General features: G+C 45.0%; 1 pseudogene; it reads left to right on the forward strand.

Moving 5' to 3' along the window:
• Positions 1 to 21,202, forward strand: part of LOC118398959 (CMP-N-acetylneuraminate-beta-galactosamide-alpha-2,3-sialyltransferase 1-like) — a 34,370-nt pseudogene extending 13,168 nt beyond the window's left edge.
• Positions 21,203 to 21,968: the final 766 nt, after the last annotated feature.

The raw sequence follows: 21,968 nt of genomic DNA on the forward strand, positions 1-21,968 counted from the left end.
AACTCAGCATATGTGGGAACTCCTTCAAGACTGTTGGAAAAGCATTACATGTGAAGCTGGTTGAGAGAATGCCAAGAGTGTGCAAAGCTGTCATCAAGGCAAAGGGTAGCTATTTGAAGAATCTCAAATATAAAAACATATTTTGATTTGTTTAACATTTTTTTGGTTACTGCATGATTCCATATGTGTTATTTCATAGTTTGATGAAGACAGCGTGGCTGTCGAAACGTTGCTAATTAAATGTCTGCATCTGAGCTCCTAGAGTGTGCGGCTCTCTTTTATTTTCAAGTTTCTACTCCGCTAGCCAGCACCTCGTCTTAATAGGTGTGCGTTTCTTTTTCTTCTAGATTATTTCATAGTTTTGACATCGTCACTATTATTCTACAATTGAGAAAAAAGCAAAAGTAAATTAAAACCCTTGAATGAGTAGGTGTTCTAAAAACGTTTGACCGGTAGTGTACACACATGTGTGTTTGTGTTTGTGTGTTTGTGTTTGTGTTTGTGTTTGTGTTTGTGTGTGTGTGTGTGTGTGTGTGTGTGTGTGTGTGTGTGTGTGTGTGTGTGTGTGTGTGTGTGTGTGTGTGTGTGTATATATAGCAAGACTAGTGGCATCCAGGGAAAGTGTACATTTTTTTGGGGTGACAGAGTGGTTTCTGTGAAAATTACTGGAGGGGGTTGTTTAACCCCAAGACACCCTAACCTAGATACACAGACCTACAAAGCAACAATATATACTATCCTATGTCATAAAATAAAACTAAAACAAATTGGAAAAGTGACCTGTGGTGGGTAATTTATTATTCAAAACTTCATTACAGTATCCTACCCCATTTCTAAAGAACAACTGGTCAACTGTGCAGAAACAGTAGTGTCCTTTGTAAGATTAGCCAATTAACGTTCCTGTTGGTCAATGAATGCGCCAAACTACCACTATACTGTCGTGAATGGCAGGGCAGGGATGCGAACCCAGGTCGCTGATGTGAAAGACAAACACACATATACTCATCGCAACAATTGGGTTAACCCAGTTGTAACGTAGCTCATATAGTGTGGATCACTACAATACATTCAAATGTCAAAACATGCCTATTGTTTTCTCAAGTTAAAGAACCTCCAATAGCTTAATGTAGTCGCATGTTTTTATTTGTATTTTCATATTGAGGTGTTCATATGTGGGAGTTCTTTTCAGAATTAACTCTTATTGGATGTTTTAGGCTGCAGTTTAAAAGCAAGGTCACGGACAACTGTTCGCTATTGTCATCAACAATAACTTCAGTGTAAAGAGCAGGTGGCTGGATTCAATACTTATGTATTTTTATTGACATATTACGTTCATTTGGACAGAGACAATGTTGAACAAAAACAGTCTCATTATCCTGATCCATTGCACCAGATTTAGCCAACAGCTAATTTCCATTTGCAGTCCCTGGGCAGTTGAAAACGTAAACATGAAACCATGAAATACAATCAGATATCACTTCAGTGTGAGGGTTTTCTCTGATGCTATGGTGTGTGATTTGCATTGTGCAGTTTTTGGTGTCTGTTGTGTATTATGTAGGCTATTGGCTGGTGGAATCAAATAAAGTACTATCTTACCTTATCACCAGAAATTGCAGGATGACCGTAGCACAGCCACCTTCAGAGAGGTGGTGGAACACTTGTTCCAGGTCATCACTGATGACGACCTCGACATGGATGCAGGCCCTGAGCGCTGTAGGACCTGTGCTGTGGTGGTGAACTCTGGGAACCTCAAGGGCTCCCACTACGGAGCCCTCATAGACTCCAATGATGTCATCATAAGGTATAGGCCAACAAAGGGTGGGGTGTTGATAGACCTTCCACAACGTTTGTTTCAGCATGGGCAGTGCCATTGTGGACTCAGCAGGAGGGGTTAGCTATCCCTCCTACCTCCAAATGTGTACTTGTTCACTTCCCTTTAATGATTTGAAAGGAAATGACTAGATAGGAAATATGGTGTAAATTCCCACTAGCCCATGCCTCCACCAATCCAATGCTTTTGGATTTGCGAGAAGTAGTGAACAAGTGCACACTCCAGGAAAAAGGAGAAAACATTCTTTAGCTGGGGGTGGCAATAAACCACCAACCTTGGCTTTATGCCTGTTCAGACCACAACACTCCAGGTAAGCACCATTTCAGTTTGTTTACTGACTGCCAATAAACCATTAGAAGTAGAATAAGAAGAAATCAACTACTTTAAAATAGAGATAGCCCTCAAAGGCGCTACCAATGCTGTCACTATGTGTTTTGAATTCAAGTGCTTTGAAATATTGTTGTCATGATATGGGTTACTGCGTTTTATTACCTTTAGCTATGAGGAGGATGTAGGAAGCCGGACCACACATCAAGTCATGTACCCAGAGAGTGCTATAGATCTGGACAACACCACCAGGTTCCTGCTGATCCCTTTCAAGACTTTGGACCTTCAGTGGCTACCCGGCGCCATCACCAACGCTCTAACCACTAGGCTACGCTGCCGCCCAAGGCTACGCTGCCGCCCATTTTAATAAGATTACGTAGCACCTCGGGATGAAATCAGTCTTATTTTATTCAACAGCTCATATTTACCTCTTAGACCAAAGATAAAGGCCAACAAAGATTTGGTGAGTACCTTGTTGATCATGATGTATTTAATATTATTATTATCATCATCTAGTGGCCTTGTGGTTAGTGTCCGCCCTGAGATTAGAAAGTTGGAAGTTCAAACCTCGGCAGAGTCATACCGAAGACAAAAAAAATGGGACCCAGTGCGTCTCTGCTTGGCACTCAGCTTTAAGGAGATAGATTGAGGATAAGGCCCTGCGATAGACTAGCATCATGTCAAGGGGTGATACTTGTACATCAAGCTGCTCCTATAGCCATTCCAGTGTCAGCCTACTTACTTTAATACAAACATCTACAGAGTCAATGATATCTAATGAATTATATTTTTATATTTTGGACACTATGATACACTTGTAATGCTTGTAATTGAGGATCTGTGTTAGGTATGGGCAGAGCCATCGACTACGATAAATAACTCTACATATATACATACATTTAAATAAATTAAATATGGTTCTTGGTATGGGTGGTTTCCTAACAAAAGAGGCAGTGAGGTCAGAAATGATTTGGATTGGTATTTGCCTAAAGGCAAATGTGTCATTAATAGTCATGACCTGGCTCATAGTTTGAGACTGCATCAGAATGTACGAACAATGCATCATGCCATCTACTCTCCGACAATATCAAATCTAACAGTGTAAGTTCTCAAACTTGATGTATCACAAGTCATCATTCCTCTTTTTCTAATTGAATCACATTGATATATACATGTTATGTATATTATATTCCACACAGGTCTTGGTTCTTAAACCTGCATTTATGAAATATACCCCTCTACTGGATTCATGGCTTTAATATTAGCCATACACATTTGTGACGAGGTAAGACTTCTTATACATATCCAAATACATGCACTGCTAGGAATGTGGATATGAGTGTACTTTCTCAGCAAGACACACTGGATAATAAAGAAATGACACACAATACACACTGTATACTACACAAAATGGGAGTATAGAGGAAAAACACTGACATCTAATGGCTTTAAGTAGGGCTGGGTGATATGGCCTAACAATTTCAAATGTATGGGTGACACACACACACACACACACACACACACACACACACACACACACACACACACACACACACACAACACACAAACACAAACACAAACACAAACACAAACACACACACACCGGTCAAACGACATCTAATGGCTTTAAGTAGGGCTGGGTGATATGGCCTAACAATTTCAAATGTATGGGTGATACACACACACACACACACACACACACACACACACACACACACACACACACACACACACACACACACACACACACACACACACACACACACACACACACACACACACACACACAAAAGTTTGGACACACCTTCTCATTCAAGTTTTTTTTGTTATTTTTACTATTTTATACATTGTAGAATAATAGTGAAGACATCACAAGTATGAAATAGCACATATGGAATCATGTACTAAAAGTGCAAAACAAATAAAAATATATTTTATATTTCAGATTCTTCAAAGTAGCCCCCCTTTGCATGGATAACAGCTTTACACACACTTGGCATTCTGTCAACCAGCTTCATGAGTTAGTCACCCAGAACGCATTTTAATTAACAGGTTAGCCTTGTTAAAAGTTCATTTGTGGAAGTTCTTTCCCTCTTAATGCATTTGAGCCAATCAGTTGTGTTGTGACAAGGTAGGATTGATATTCAGAAGATGTTCTTTTACAAAATAGGGCCAAGTCCATATTATGTCAAGAACAGCTCAAATAAGCAAAGAATGCCAGTCCGTCATTACTTTAAGATATGAAGGTAAGTCAATCTGGAAAATGTCAAGAACTTTGAAAGTTTCTTCAAATGCAGTCGCAAACACCATCAAGAGATATGATTAAACTGGCTCTCATGAAGACCGCCACAGGAAAGGAAGACCCAGAGTTACCTCTGCTAAAGAGGATAAGTTCATTAGAGTTGCCAGCCTCAGATTGCATCCCAAATAAATGCTTCACAGAGTTCAAGTTTCAGACACATCTCAACATCAACTGTTCAGAGGAGATTGACATGAATCAGGCCTTCATGATCGAATTGCTGCAAAGAAACCACTACAAAAGTACACTAATAAAAAGAAGAGACTTGCTTGGGCCAAGAAACATGAGCAATGGACATTAGACCGGTGGTAATCTGTCCTTTGGAATGATGAGTCCAAATTTGAGATTTTTGGTTCCAACCCCAATGTCTTTGTGAGACGCAGAGTAGGTGAACAGATTATCTCCGCATGTGTGGTTCCCACCATGAAGCATTTAACAAAAAAAATTCAAGGCACACATAACCAGCATGGCTACCACAGAATTCTGCAGCGATATGCCATCCAATCTGGTTTGGGCTTGGTGGGACTATCATTTGTTTTTCAACAGGACAATGACCCAACACACCTCCAGGCTGTGTAAGGGCTATTTAACCAAGGAGGAGAGTGATGGACTGCTGCATCATATGACCTAGCCTCCACAATCACCCGACCTCAACCCAATTGAGATGGTTTGGGGTGAGTTGGACTGCAGAGTGAAGGAAAAGCAGTCAACAAGTGCTCAGCATATGTGGGAACTCCTTCAAGACTGTTGGAAAAGCATTCAAGGTGACTACCTCAGTAAGGTGGTTAAGAGAATGCCAAGAGTGTGGATTTTTTTTGTTCTTCTCTAAATAAGCTATATTGTACAGCTAAAATACACTGCATTTCAAACAAACAGCAACAAGGCTAAATATAGGCTAAATATAAGCCTTCCATAACATGAGACCCGCTAATCATTTAATTATTTAATGGAAATAGTTTAACCTGTTTTTTTTCCTATCTTGCTTTCAAGACTGTCTATCAAAATTACCTTTTTGTTTCAAATTGAACCAGATCCATGCATACTGCACATTCACTAATAATGACACACTTCTTGTAGCAGGCATTATAGAAAATGAACACAGGTCTCATAAAAAATCTCCCAACCACAAGCCCACGTGCTAGTTGTAGCCAGCTACATATTTAAAGTGGAACTGACAGTGTTAAATACTTTGCAGATATGAAACAAACAGTCAAATATACAATTCCCAGTTTATGCTAGAAAAACAACTTTGTAAGAGGTTTAAAAATAGGTCATACTTAACTAAAAATCCCATGTGCAGAGTAAGGCATTGTTGGCAGTTCAATGCATGACTGATATAATTCACCAATACATGTTTTACTAGTCCAACAAATATATATTAGTTGGTAGAGCATGGCGCTTGTAACGCCAGGGTAGTGGGCGCTTGTAACGCCAGGGTAGTGGGTTCGATTCCCGGGACCACCCATACGTAGAATGTATGCACACATGACTGTAAGTCGCTTTGGATAAAAGCGTCTGCTAAATGGCATATTTTTTATTTTTTATTTTTTTATATATGGTTGTAAATTACAGCTGGCCATGTACATTGTTTGCTGCTTCCATTCGGGATGCACTGTTTCAGTTTCAATGACTCAATATTTTGGACAAAAACGGACGAATGTCGCTAAGGCTTGGAATGTCAATAGAATCAAACTAGATAGGGCAATGATCACAAGTCAGTCATAACGTGTCAGATACTGTATGCTAGTTTATCCATTTATTTAACAAGCTAAAAACACTGAGTATAACGTTAGCTAGCTGCTGGGAAGATGTTGTCATTGGAAGAGTTGGTGAAAGGCCGACTTTTTCCCCCATATCGTTTTTCTGTGGCTACAGCTAGATGCAGGTTTTATTTGGAAATGTAAATCACTTCGCTTACTATACTGAACTTGAACGACTGTTACAGTTAACCAAATGTATTTGGCATTGATCGAATGGGCAGGCAGGCAAATTTCCATTCAGTTGTCAAAACGTGGGTTGGGAAACGCATGCATTGGGCGAGCAGGCTGTAACGGCGTTCTTCGTTTGTGGAAAGAGAGTCGGACCGAAATGCAGCGTAGTGGTTACTCATGACTTTAATAGAAAAAAGTGACACATGAAATAACGATCCAAAATACAAAACAACAAACTTTTTTTTATAAAAATCATTTATTATCTTCAATACCATTCATTCTTTACAACTCATAATTTACATACATACTCAAATAATGGAATTTTAATTAAACTAATTAAACTAAACATAAACCCCAAACAAAACCTCAGGGGAGCATCTTCCCTCCCCGTCACCCTACAAAATACCTTTCCCTATCTCCCCGTCCCAAATCTATCCCTTTACAAATCTAAATGACACCCAGCCCTAAACCCCCCTTCCACCTCTCCCAAGCAGCATGCTGCCCCCACTTCCTCTCCTCCCTCTTCATCCTCCCCCTCAAATCTCCTTCCACCCTCCTCACTATCCCTTCCACCCCCCAATCTCTCCCTGTCTTCACCATGTTCTGCCTTGCTTCCCACAGCCCCCGTTTAAAGAGACTCATGAGAAGCCAGAGCAGAAACCTGTCCCTATCCGTCCCTCTCACTCTCCCTACACCCCTCTCTAACCTGGCCCACGTCAATACAAAATCCCCCTTTACCAATCCTAACAACACCCATGCCCTAGCCCATACTACTCCGGCAAAGGCACAGTCCCAAAAGACATGGCGCACAGTCTCCTCCCTGCCACAAGTGGGGGATTACACCAAACTATACCGGTACAAGATGGAACGTATCGGCAAGCACTTATGGAGGCTCAACCAATTCAGGTCCTTGAGGCTATTGTCCAGACCCCGCGCCTGCACTCCCTCCCAGACCACTTCCGAGATACCCACTACAGGCGCCTTTCTGACCTCCTCGTGCAGGTAGGTGCCTGTGATCTAAACCTACTCGGGCAACTTCAACCTCAGGGGCAACTTCAACCTCAGGGTGCGCACGCAGCCACTTGGCTGCATGACCAAAGTGCCACGGCAGCTGTTCTGCCCGAGGACCCGTGTTAGACCACACCATTATGCTTCTCGCCTGATATGAGAAGAACACCCGCAGGAGGTAACCGGACGGGTGTATCACTGGCTGAGCAAGCTCCATTAACAAGAAAGAAACAAAAATTGTGTCCAGCTTGAGGGTTAAATGTGGTACCCCCCTACCTCCCTCCCCGATGGGACAGATCATGCGTGCCCTGGCGACCCACTCGCACCTGCCACTCCACATAAACTGAAACACAAGCCTCACTAGAGGCCTCCTCAGACAAGCCGGCAATGGGTAGATGTACGCCAAATACAAAAGAGACGGCAAAACATCCACCTTTAGGACCAGGACTTTGCCCATAAAAGACAAATACCTAGCCTTCCACATTGCTAGCTTCCTCTGTACCACTGCGATACGCATGTTCCAGTTTAGCGTCGCTGAGCCGGAGGTCTCAAAATGGACCCCGAGAATCCTCAGGGCCCCTCACAGAGAGATAACCCCCCAGGCACATCCGTTCTACCGCGCCATCTTCCGAAAAACTTGACGGAAGACTTTGCATGGTTCAGAACTGCTCCCGACGCTCGGGTGAAATCCCCAAAGATGGCAAGGGACCTTGTCAGGCACGAGTCCTTGCACAACTGCAAGGAAGTGTCGTCGGCGTACTGCGTCATCTTAACACGCAGCCCACCACTTCCAGGGATCAGCAAGCCTTCCACCCCTGTGTCTGCCCTAATGGCAGCCCCCAGAGGCTCCATGTACAGAACAAAGAGAGAGTGGGCACCCCTGCCTGACCCCAGACGAGAGGTCAAAAACGTCACCCAAGTGACTATTTACACTAACTCGGCACCCCGCTCCGACATATAATGTACGAATCCATCCTATAAATTTCTCCCCAAATCCTAATCGACCTAACACTCTGAATAAAAAGGATCTATTCACGCGATCAAAGGCTTTCGCCTGATCTAGCGCTGCTACCATTAAAGGCAGTCCTCTATCTTCAACCCAAGCGATGGAGTCCCTGATTAACTGTAGGTTCCATCTAATAGAGCGGCCCTCTACCCCGCACGTCTGATCCTCATGGACGACGTAGAGAAGGGCTGTGCGCAACCGGTCTGCTAAAACCTTTGCTAGTAGCTTGTAATCTACACACAGCATGGTCAACGGCCGCCAGTTGCCAAGGTCTGTTACTTCCCCCTTCTTATATAAAAGTGACAGCACACCAACAGCCATTGATCCCCCCGGGACCCCCGTCTCAAGGATGGCCTTCAAGACTTCGAGGACCACTGGTCCAAGTATACCCCAAAACGTGAGATAAAACTCAGCCGGCAGCCCATCCATCCCAGGCACCTTCCCTTTTCCCATCCTCCTAAGAGCGCTCTCAACCTCTTCTAGTGAGATCTGGGCCTCCATCACTTCTCTAATATCCTCCGGCAACCGCCTGGACAAGTGTTCTAAAAACACATTTCCCTGCTCTACATCTATTTCCCTTTCCTTAAATAAACCTAGGAAATTATCAGTTGTCACCCTGACCATATCTTCTGGTTCTCTAACTATACTACCATTTTCTTCCCTAACACCATGCATTACCTTCCTACTCTGTCTGGCCCTAACCAACTTATAGAACATAGCAGAACAAGTCTCATTATGTTCTAGAAAGCCACTATGCGCACGCTCCAGGAAAGCTCGAGCCTTCCGCTCCTGCAACTCCCTGAGCTGTGCCTTTAGGGTTGCGGATCTCTCCCAGTCAAACGACCCGCCGAGGTTGCCTGCCTTGTATTCGAGTTCAATTAACCTCTGGATACGATCCACCTCCCTCCTCTCCTCCCTTTTTTTCCCTCTTGCAATACCCTATTATAAAAGCCCTAATCCTCACCTTAACTAATTCCCACCACTCTAACACCCCCTCGCACATGGACCGGAGGCCTTCAAGCCTCCAAAAGAAAGCATAAAACCCGTCAACAAAAGCCTGCTCCTCCAGCACATCCCGATCTAACTTCCAGTACCCCTCTACCAAAGAGGCAGACTGGCGACCCCACCTGCAGGAGCACCCCGTCGTGATCCGAAAAGAAAACAGGCAACAGCCGCCCAGACAACTTACCCAAAGACCTGGGTACAAAAATATAGTCGAGCCTCCGCTCAACCCCCCTGGAGTTGCGCCATGTAGGACCGTCCATTTTCGGAGTAGTGTGCAGACCACCATGGCAAGCCATTAGCCCGGCAATTGCGCCTGCACTGCTATCCCCCCCTCTTCCTAAATCTGTATTAAAATCCCCCCTATCACTAATTTCCTATTTGTGACACACAGGGGCGTGAGACAGTCCACCATCTCCCTCCTGTCTGCCACCACCTGTGGCCCATACACCACCACTAATCTAAATTTACAATCCCTTATCGTGACATCCACCCCTATAACCCTCCCCTGCATTACCACAAAATAATCCTCCACTTTTACCTCCCTGTGCCCACACAAAATCCCTACCCCCGATGAGTGCACCCCCCCAATACCCCAAGCCGACTCCCCCTTGTCCCACTCCCTCTTAAACCTACTAACATCCCCTCCATCCCTCAGGTGAACCTCCTGTAAAAAACAAAAATCAAACCCCACACCCTCCAAATAAATAAAAACCGCCCTCCTCTTAACAAAATCCATTAAACCCCTTACATTTAAACTAACAAAAGTAAAATTAGACCCCATGAAAAAATAAAAACATGTAATACACTCAAATTCTAAACCCAGACAGAAAAAAAACAAAAACAGGAGACTCACCCGATGCTCCCCTGCTCCATATCTACCGGTGAGAACACCATCCGTAATCCTTCCCTCTTCCTCAATCTCACCATCCCAGGATGCAGGAATAGTGTTTGGCTCCGGGGTGCCCTGCACCCTGGGTCTACCCCCACAATCCTCCCCCTCCCCAGTGTTGCAGCTGGTTTGGAAAAAAAATTGGGGAGGCTGAGTCCCCAAACAAAAAACTCCCCACCTCCTCCTGTACCCAGTCCTGAGTCTTGTTAGGTGTGTCCCCACCCAACAGAAGTTGAGAGCCTGGAGAAACCAGCAGCAACCCAGAGGTATCTCCCACCCCCATCACTCTCTTGGCCATCCCCTCCCTCTCACTGTGGGCCAATCGCACCCTCCTCTTCATTCTCTTCTTTGGTGATGGCGGCAGTGGAGAGATACCACCCTCCCCCCCCGCCAGCTCCTCCACCATACCCCTCATCTCTTCCACCAGGGCACTTTCCCCCCAGTCCACTTGCTCTTCCACCGTCTCCTTCTCCACCACTCCTCCCTCGCTTTCTTCTCTCTCATGCTCCTCCACTCGGTTGCCTTCTTCCGCCGCCTTTCCTGGTTCTCCTACTCCCGTTCCTTCCGTTTCCTTCTCTCTTCCATCCGCCGCTTCTTGCTCCTCCTCCTTCTTTGCTGCCTTCCCCTCTGGACCTGTACTCTGGTCATGAGGTGTGCTTCCTTCCCCTTCTCTTCTTCCCCCATCCCCCGCTACTGCTCCCCCCAGCCGCAGACGCATATGAACTCTGACGGGCCGGGCACCCCCGCCACAGGTGTGCTAACGAGCCACACCCATGGCACGTCTTAGGCTTGTCACAATCCCTCGCCTCGTGTTCCTCAGATCCACAAAATCTGCATTTTCTTGTACTGCACGAGGCGAATATGTGACCGTAGGCCATACAGCGCCTGCAAAATGGGGGCTGACGTGCATAAAACAACGTCCCCCTGTCAGCCTCTAGGGAGAACATAGCAGGAGGATGGAGGTAGCCACCATGTCCCTTTGGGTCCTCTCTGAGGAGGACCTGGAAGCCTCTCCTCCCATTCCAAAACCCAAGGGAGTCTTTGAGGTGCCTTGCTGAGGAGACGTTATCCATGTATCTCCCCAGAAAAGCCCTCACCTCTTCGTCCTTAACGTAAGGGTTGTAAATGTTAACAGTTACAACCCTAAAGTTATTCTTCGCCAGGCTTGTTATTTCATAGTGGCACATCGGCCTCTCACCTCCCTCTGCTCTTGCCCTTCTAAGGATATCATCGTGTTTTTCCTCTGTATATAGTGCCACGTAGTATGCTCCCTCCAACGAGTTGCCTTGGAAACAAAACACGTCCTTCACCGTCAGCTTTAGAATCCCCATCAATATTATCCTTCCAAAAGTTTCCCGTCCTAAAGGCTCCAACTCGTGTTGGCCAGCCCAATCCCAGGGACCGACCGTGTTGATGTATTTAGCACCATCTCCGCAAGGAGAATGGTGCTCGTTCTCTTCTCTTCCAAAACAAGTAAAAAAGAAAAACCAAAGTGACCGAGCCTATCTGGTGAAACTACACAGAGACAGGAACAATCACCCACGAAATACAAAGCGAAACCAGGCTACCTAAATACGGTTCCCAATCAGAGACAACGAGAATCACCTGACTCTGATTGAGAACCGCCTCAGGCAGCCAAGCCTATACAACACCCCTAATCAGCCGCGATCCCAAATACTACAAACTCCAATACGAAAAACAATAACATAAACCCATGTCACACCCTGGCCTGACCAAATATATAACGAAAACACAAAATACAATGACCAAGGCGTGACACAGGCGCCTATTCTCCATTGTTTATCAACGCAATTTTGACCCCCAACTACAAGCTGAAAAAGTTTCAGTTTGTCTACCGTGGGTTAGATTTGAGCTCATCTCGCTCTGGCTAACAGTTGTTGATCTTGATGATGTGCATAGGCAACTGAGAGAGAGCCTACCTTTTCATGGTTGCTTGATCACTAGGACTGTACATTTCCCAAATGTAAGACGACTCCCGTGGTATTTACATATTTGCACAAATCCATTCAGGTGTATTTTGTGGCTTTTGGTGAATGCTTTCTATTGCACTAAAGTCCTGCTGTTGCTACTGCATGTAAACACATTCCAGTTCAAAGTAAATAATGGCAGGCCCATGTGGCACATGGCTTATTTGCATATAGACCTACTGTAGCTCTGATTGGCTATAGCGTATTGGTCTGTGTAAGATTCCAGTGTTGGACAAGATATATTTTAAAGGTTATTATTAAAGGTTTTATTTGATGAAGTGTGTATTAATTTTCCAAACGCATGGCCGCTTTCCCACTCTAATTGCTAAAGAATTTTCACAAATTACTCTACCTCATTCCCTAACATTCTATGACTGTATGAAATGTAAAAATGGGCATATCGAAGTGGTCGCTTGTCAGAAAATGTCAAACAAAAAGGCATCATATTCCTCCTGGGGGTGTATATTAGCGGATTTAAATAATATTTCATGTTGCTCAAACGCTGTCAGTTCCACTTTAATGTCTAGCCAACGTGGATCTATTTGCTAGCTAACAAGGTATACTGAACAAAAATATAAATGCAAAATGTTGGTTTGATGAGCTGAAAGAAAATATCCCAGAAATTGTTAATATGCACAAAACGCTTATTTCTCTCAAATTGTGTACACAAATGTGTTTACATCCCTGTTAGTGACTATTTCGCATTTGCCAAGATAATCCATCCACCTGACAGGTGTGGCATATCAAGAAGCTGATTAAACAGCATGATCATTACACAGATTCACCTTGTGCTTACTCACCTGCAGGATCGTCTAAGACCAGCCACCCGAACAGCCGATAAAACTGTGGATCTGCACAACTGAAGAATTTCTGCACAAACTGTCATAAACCGTCTCAGGGAAGCTCATCTGCGTGCTAGTCGTCCTCACCGGAGTCTTGACCTGACTACAGTTCTGCGCCGTTTACAACTTAGTGGGCAAATACTCACCTTCGATGGCCACTGGCATGCTGAAGAAGTGTGCTCTTCATAGAGGAATCCCGGTTTCAACTCTACCAGGCAGATGGCAGACTGTGTATGGCATCGTGTGAGGGCGAGCGGTTTGAGATATCAACGTTGTGAACAGAGTGCCTCATAGTAGTGGTTTGGTTATGGTATAAGCTACGGACAATGCATTGTGAATGCACAGAGATGCCGTGACAAGATCCTGAGGCCCATTGTTGTGCCATTCATCCGTCACCATCACCTCATGTTTCAGCATGACAATGCACGCCCCAATGTCGCAAGGATCTGTACATAATTACTGGAAGCTGAAAATGTCCCAGTTCTTCCATGGCCTGCATACTCACCAAAAATGTCACCCGATGAGCATTTTTGGATGCTCTGGATCGACATATAGGACAGCGTGTTCCAGTTCCCATCAATATCCAGCAACTTCGCACAGCCATTTTTTTTTGTATTTCACCTTTATTTAACCAGGTAGGCCAGTTGAAAACAAGTTCTCATTTACACCTGCGACCTGGCCAAGATAAAGCAGAGCAGTGTGACAAAAAACAACAGAGTTATACATGGGATAAACAAAACTACAGTCAACAACACAATAGAAAAATCTATATACAGTGTGTGCAAATGGAGTAAGGAGGTAAGGCAATAAATGGGCCATCGTAGCGAAGTAATTACAGTTTAGTAAATTAACACTGGAGTGATAGATGTGCAGATGATGATGTGCAATTAGAAATACTGGTGTTGCAAAAAGTAAATAAAAACAATATGGGGATGAGGTAGGAAGCTGGACGGGCTATAAACAGATGGGCTGTGTACAGCTGCAGCGATCGGTGAGCTGCTCAAACAGCTGATGCTTAAGGTTTGAGAGGGAGATATAAGTCTCCAACTTCAGCGGTTTTTGCAATTCGTTCCAATCATTGGCAGCAGCGAACTGGAAGGAAAGTTGGCCAAAGGAGGTGTTGGCTTTGGGAATGACCAGTGAGATATACCTGCTGGAGCGCGTGCTACGGATGGGTGTTGTTATGGTGAGATAAGGTTCCGGAGTTCTAAATTGAGCAGCTACTGAAAAATGAGCTCCTGTATATATTGAGATTTAAATGGTTTTTTAGAGTGAAGTACATCGAAAAAATCAAGAGAAAACTGCAAGACTCAATAGAAGACAAAACAAGGAACAAACCAAAAAAGACAGGCTTTTGAAAAATTAACTATTTTTCATAAAATTGTACTGTTATCTTAGCTAGCTGAATTGCTAGCAGAATTGTTTACTTGTTGCTAAGCAGTTGCTAGGGACTCTCCTGGAAGAAGCTAGCTAGCTTACAAAGAATAACAACAAAAAATATCTAGTTAACAGAAGAAAGGAAGACAAAATAAGGACAAAAGAAGGACAGAAGAAAAAGGAAAAGAAAGAGGACAACAAAGTGAAACAGTCAGCACTTCTATTGCAACTTCGTATTTCGTCGTCCTAACGTAGTCTACACTGCTATCTGCCCAGCAGCTAGCCAGCTAGCAAACGTCCACCGTCTACCGAATAGCAGCACTGTAGAAGCTATTACACTCAACTGAACGACTTGATTAGTGTAGTGTTAGCTAGCTACATAGTTGTCTTTGCTGTCTTCGTATCCAAGATAATTGTGTAGTTTAGAGCGTGTAGTCTTAGAGTGATTATCTTAATTTACCGAGGTTAGCTAGCCAGCTATTTGTCGTCCTTAACGTAGGAGACACTGCTAGCTAGCCAACAGCTAGCCAACGTCTACTGAATAGAACTTCCGCACTCAACAACCCGGTCGCATTCCGCTTCGCTCCACAGGTAGTATCACATTTTCATTTCATTTCATTACAGCACAACGGTTTGATTTGTTTGATCGTAGCTAGCTACATAGCTAGCTACATAGCCGTCTGTGTATCAAAGATAATTGTGTAGTCTAGAGCGATTTTCTAGGTTAGCTAGCCAGCTATTGTCGTTCTTTTAACGCAACGTAACGTAATCAACACTGCTAGCTAGCCAGCTAGCCCCCGAATAGCAGCACTACATTTTACATTACATTTAAGTCATTTAGCAGACGCTCTTATCCAGAGCGACTTACAAATTGGTGCATTCACCTTATGACATCCAGTGGAACAGCCACTTTACAATAGTGCATCTAAATCTTTTAAGGGGGGGTGAGAAGGATTACTTTATCCTATCCTAGGTATTCCTTAAAGAGGTGGGGTTTCAGGTGTCTCCGGAAGGTGGTGATTGACTCCGCTGTCCTGGCGTCGTGAGGGAGTGTGTTCCACCATTGGGGAGCCAGAGCAGCGAACAGTTTTGACTGGGCTGAGCGGGAACTGTACTTCCTCAGTGGTAGGGAGGCGAGCAGGCCAGAGGTGGATGAACGCAGTGCCCTTGTTTGGGTGTAGGGCCTGATCAGAGCCTGGAGGTACTGAGGTGCCGTTCCCCTCACAGCTCCGTAGGCAAGCACCATGGTCTTGTAGCGGATGCGAGCACTGTAGAAACTATTACACTCAATGGAACGACTTGATTAGTGTAGTGTCAACAACGCAGCCACTGCCAGCTAGCCTACAAAGTCAACAACGCAGCCACTGCCAGCTAGCCTACTTCAGCAGTACTGTATCATTTTAATCATTTTAGTCAATAAGATTCTTGCTACGTAAGCTTAACTTTCTGAACATTCGAGACGTGTAGTCCACTTGTCATTCCAATCTCCTTGCATTAGCGTAGCCACTTCTGTAGCCTGTCAACTATGTGTCTGTCTATCCCTGTTATCTCCTCTCTGCACAGACCATACAAACGCTCCACACCGCGTGGCCGCGGCCACCCTAATCTGGTGGTCCCAGCGCGCACGACCCACGTGGAGTTCCAGGTCTCCGGTAGCCTCTGGAACTGCCGATCTGCGGCCAACAAGGCAGAGTTCATCTCAGCCTATGCCTCCCTCCAGTCCCTCGACTTCTTGGCACTGACGGAAACATGGATCACCACAGATAACACTGCTACTCCTACTGCTCTCTCTTCGTCCGCCCACGTGTTCTCGCACACCCCGAGAGCTTCTGGTCAGCGGGGTGGTGGCACCGGGATCCTCATCTCTCCCAAGTGGTCATTCTCTCTTTCTCCCCTTACCCATCTGTCTATCGCCTCCTTTGAATTTCATGCTGTCACAGTTACCAGCCCTTTCAAGCTTAACATCCTTATCATTTATCGCCCTCCAGGTCCCCTCGGAGAGTTCATCAATTGATGTCTTGATAAGCTCCTTTCCCGAGGACGGCTCACCTCTCACAGTTCTGGGCGACTTTAACCTCCCCACGTCTACCTTTGACTCATTCCTCTCTGCCTCCTTCTTTCCACTCCTTTCCTCTTTTGACCTCACCCTCTCACCTCCCCCCTACTCACAAGGCAGGCAATACGCTCGACCTCATCTTTACTAGATGCTGTTCTTCCACTAACCTCATTGCAACTCCCCTCCAAGTCTCCGACCACTACCTTGTATCCTTTTCCCTCTCGCTCTCATCCAACACTTCCCACACTGCCCCTACTCGGATGGTATCGCGCCGTCCCAACCTTCGCTCTCTCTCCCCCGCTACTCTCTCCTCTTCCATCCTATCATCTCTTCCCTCTGCTCAAACCTTCTCCAACCTATCTCCTGATTCTGCCTCCTCAACCCTCCTCTCCTCCCTTTCTGCATCCTTTGACTCTCTATGTCCCCTATCTTCCAGGCCGGCTCGGTCCTCCCCTCCCGCTCCGTGGCTCGACGACTCATTGCGAGCTCACAGAACAGGGCTCCAGGCAGCCGAGCGGAAATGGAGGAAAACTCGCCTCCTGCGGACCTGGCATCCTTTCGCTCCCTCCTCTCTACATTTTCCTCCTCTGTCCCTGCTGCTAAAGCCACTTTCTACCACTCTAAATTCCAAGCATCTGCCTCTAACCCTAGGAAGCTCTTTGCCACCTTCTCCTCCCTCCTGAATCCTCCCCCTCCTCCCTCTCTGCAGATGACTTCGTCAACCATTTTGAAAAGAAGGTCGACGACATCCGATCCTCGTTTGCTAAGTCAAACGACACCGCTGGTTCTGCTCACACTGCCCTACCCTGTGCTCTGACCTCTTTCTCCCCTCTCTCTCCAGATGAAATCTCGCGTCTTGTGACGGCCGCCCGCCCAACAACCTGCCCGCTCGACCCTATCCCCTCCTCTCTTCTCCAGACCATTTCCGGAGACCTTCTCCCTTACCTCACCTCGCTCATCAACTCATCCCTGACCGCTGGCTACGTCCCTTCCGTCTTCAAGAGAGCGAGAGTTGCACCCCTTCTGAAAAAACCTACACTCGATCCCTCCGATGTCAACAACTACAGACCAGTATCCCTTCTTTCTTTTCTCTCCAAAACTCTTGAACGTGCCGTCCTTGGCCAGCTCTCCCGCTATCTCTCTCAGAATGACCTTCTTGATCCAAATCAGTCAGGTTTCAAGACTAGTCATTCAACTGAGACTGCTCTTCTCTGTATCACGGAGGCGCTCCACACTGCTAAAGCTAACTCTCTCTCCTCTGCTCTCATCCTTCTAGACCTATCGGCTGCCTTCGATACTGTGAACCATCAGATCCTCCTCTCCACCCTCTCCGAGTTGGGCATCTCCGGCGCGGCCCACGCTTGGATTGCGTCCTACCTGACAGGTCGCTCCTACCAGGTGGCGTGGCGAGAATCTGTCTCCTCACCACGCGCTCTCACCACTGGTGTCCCCCAGGGCTCTGTTCTAGGCCCTCTCCTATTCTCGCTATACACCAAGTCACTTGGCTCTGTCATAACCTCACATGGTCTCTCCTATCATTGCTATGCAGACGACACACAATTAATCTTCTCCTTTCCCCCTTCTGATGACCAGGTGGCGAATCGCATCTCTGCATGTCTGGCAGACATATCAGTGTGGATGACGGATCACCACCTCAAGCTGAACCTCGGCAAGACGGAGCTGCTCTTCCTCCCGGGGAAGGACTGCCCGTTCCATGATCTCGCCATCACGGTTGACAACTCCATTGTGTCCTCCTCCCAGAGCGCTAAGAACCTTGGCGTGATCCTGGACAACACCCTGTCGTTCTCAACTAACATCAAGGCGGTGGCCAGTTCCTGTAGGTTCATGCTCTACAACATCCGCAGAGTACGACCCTGCCTCACACAGGAAGCGGCGCAGGTCCTAATCCAGGCACTTGTCATCTCCCGTCTGGATTACTGCAACTCGCTGTTGGCTGGGCTCCGTGCCTGTGCCATTAAACCCCTACAACTCATCCAGAACGCCGCAGCCCGTCTGGTGTTCAACCTTCCCAAGTTCTCGCACGTCACCCCGCTCCTCCGCTCTCTCCACTGGCTTCCAGTTGAAGCTTGCATCCGCTACAAGACCATGGTGCTTGCCTACGGAGCTGTGAGGGGAACGGCACCTCAGTACCTCCAGGCTCTGATCAGGCCCTACACCCAAACAAGGGCACTGCGTTCATCCACCTCTGGCCTGCTCGCCTCCCTACCACTGAGGAAGTACAGTTCCCGCTCAGCCCAGTCAAAACTGTTCGCTGCTCTGGCTCCCCAATGTTGGAACACACTCCCTCACGACGCCAGGACAGCGGAGTCAATCACCACCTTCCGGAGACACCTGAAACCCCACCTCTTTAAGGAATACCTAGGATAGGATAAAGTAATCCTTCTCACCCCCCTTAAAAGATTTAGATGCACTATTGTAAAGTGGCTGTTCCACTGGATGTCATAAGGTGAATGCACCAATTTGTAAGTCGCTGGATAAGAGCGTCTGCTAAATGACTTAAATGTAAATGTAATAAGGTGGGGCTTTACTACCTAGCAAAGACTTAGATGACCTGGAGCCAGTGGGTCTGGCGGCGAATATGTAGCGAGGGCCAGCCGACGAGAGCATACAGGTCGCAGTGGTGGTTGGTATATGGGGCTTTGGTGACAAAACGGATGGAACTGCGATAGACTGCATCCAGTTTGCTGAGTAGAGTATTGGAGGCTATTTTGTAAATGACATCCCCGAAGTCAAGGATCGGTAGGATAGTCAGTTTTACAAGGGTATGTTTGGCAGCATGAGTGAAGCAGGCTTTGTTTGCGAAATAGGAAGCCGATACTAGATTTAATTTTGGATTGGAGATGCTTAATGTGAGTCTGGAAGGAGAGTTTACAGTCTAACCAGACACCTAGGTATTTGTAGTTGTCCACATATTCTGAGTCAGAACCGTCCAGAGTAGTGATGCTGGTTCGGCGGGTGGGTGCGGGCATCGATCGGTTGAAGCATGCATTTAGTTTTATTAGCGTTTAAGAGCAGTTGGAGCCCACGGAAAGAGTGTTGTATGGCATTGAAGCTCTTTTGGAGGTTTGTTAACACAGTGTCCAAAGAAGGGCCAGAAGTATACAGAATGGTGTCGTCTGCGTAGAGGCTGATCAAGGAATCACCCGCAGCAAGAGCGACATCATCGATATATACAGAGAAAAGGGCCGGCCTGAGAATTGAACCATGTGGTACCCCCACAGAGACTGCCAGAGGTCCAGACCAGAGAAGAGTGTGATAACTGTGCTTAAAGCATCAGACAAGCTCAGTAGCCTACATATAGTTGATTTTATTAAAACACATAGGGTGTGTCTATATGGGGAAAAGTACAAGTTAAAACATTTTGACCAATTGATTGGTTGAAAGAACAGACAACTGTAGGTGGACAAAGATTTTTTTTTTTTCGGGGACAGCCCTGGACTGACAACATTCCACAGGCCACAATCAACAGCATGCACAACTCAATGTGAAGGAGATGTGTCGAGCATAAGGCAAATAAATGGTGGTCACACCAGATACTGACTGGTTTTCTGATCCACGTACATACCTTTTTTTCTGTATTCCCAGTCATGTGAAACCCATAGATTAGAGCCTAATTTATTTATTTCAAGTGACTGATTTCCTTATATGAACTGTAACTCAGTAGAATCTTTGAAATTGTTGCATTTATATTTGTGTTTAGTGTAGAACAGTTGAATTGTTATAAACACACACCTCTTTCCATCTCCAACTGTTTGAACAGCATGCTAGTCTGTCCACTTTGCTCAGATGTTGAAATCAAGTGGCCACCTTATTTCTCAGAATGAGAACGAGTGGCCAATTACTTAGTTTCAATGCTCATTGCACATTTATAAAACACAGACTAGACAGCAAGTATTACAGTCTGTGGCTAAAATGCTGCTAGCTGTACCCGTGCATGACAGAATGAATGTTCATTGACAGGCTACTTTAATTTTAGTATTGTCTGCTCTTTGCACAATTTGAGGAGTTGATACATAAAAAGAGCATCATTAGAAAGGTTAAGTTCTCCTCTATTACAGTAAAATAATGTCTCAATGTGTTTCGGTGCCCATATGACCCATTTTGTTGGACCAAACAAAAAATGCAAATTGCCTGTTAAAACCCACTTGTCAGAGAGGAAGAAGTGACATTTGATCTTTGTTGTGAATGGTAGGAGGGCAAGGAGCTGTGTGTTTGTGTAAATGTTAAAGTGCACAGTCTCAGCAGAAGGAGAAGAGACCAAAAATACATGAGAAGAAGCGAACATAAATTAGATTTAAAAATACCACTTGATTCTTGTGATACATGCATTTGGTGCTAAAACAAACTAATGAATTGCTCAACCCTACCTATAGGTTGCATAAACAAAATATCACAATGCCATAAGTACAACCTTTCATAAACCTTATTATTAAACTAACTCTAAACATTTAATTCCAATGCAGGTGAATGTGTATGGATTTGGTAAAGACAAAGATGGCCACTGGCACCACTACTGGGAAGCACTAACCAATAAATGGCTCAAAACTGGAATACATGATGGAAACTATGAGTACAGCGTTGTCATGAAGCTCTCGGAAAAATTAAAACTACAGATATATTAAGTGATTTTGATGATTCATCAAGATTATTTAATTCACAGCTGTATGCTGTATCATCATCAAATAGGTGTTAGCTTATTGTCTACATTGCACAGCATTTACAACAGTTTAACCTTTTATCTACACTACCAATTTTGGTTTTGCATGAACTTGAACCGATTGTTTCCGTTTTAACTTCAATTAATCAGCAGTTATTAGCCATTAAATCAAATGGCTCCCTTGTAGTAAGATATTTAGAGTTGTACATGAGTGAGGGTGGTTGTTTTTGATGCCATGGACAACTAGTTTTATACTTTCTGAAACTCATTTGGTTACTTACTTACCTGAATGAAAGGACTGTTACTGTAAATGTTACTATTACTTACTTGGGAGGATTTTGTTTATACTTTTCCATTGACTGATTAAAATAATATACACCACCTGCATCAGTTAGGCTTTCATGCCCTTTGGTCTGTATGGATTTATCACATCGATGTATGACCATAAGTACAACACTGACATCTAGAGGCTAAACAGTGGTATAACGTGTTACATTGTCAGACGACATCTCATTGCTATGAAATATGACTTTATTCAAAATGATCACTTACATATTCATTTATACATTTAAATGTTTTATCATCCTCATAAAACTCGACTGAGTGACTGAGAAGTGGCAAGGAGCTTATGGCCAGCTTGTCAGTTAATCATAACAAATAATGTCATACAGCAACAACAGGACAAGTCACATACCAAGAAATACAAACTTCATACATTGTTGAACATAATA

Source organism: Oncorhynchus keta, chromosome 20 (assembly GCF_023373465.1).
Source record: "Oncorhynchus keta strain PuntledgeMale-10-30-2019 chromosome 20, Oket_V2, whole genome shotgun sequence".
In the NCBI taxonomy this organism is placed as follows: domain Eukaryota; kingdom Metazoa; phylum Chordata; class Actinopteri; order Salmoniformes; family Salmonidae; genus Oncorhynchus; species Oncorhynchus keta.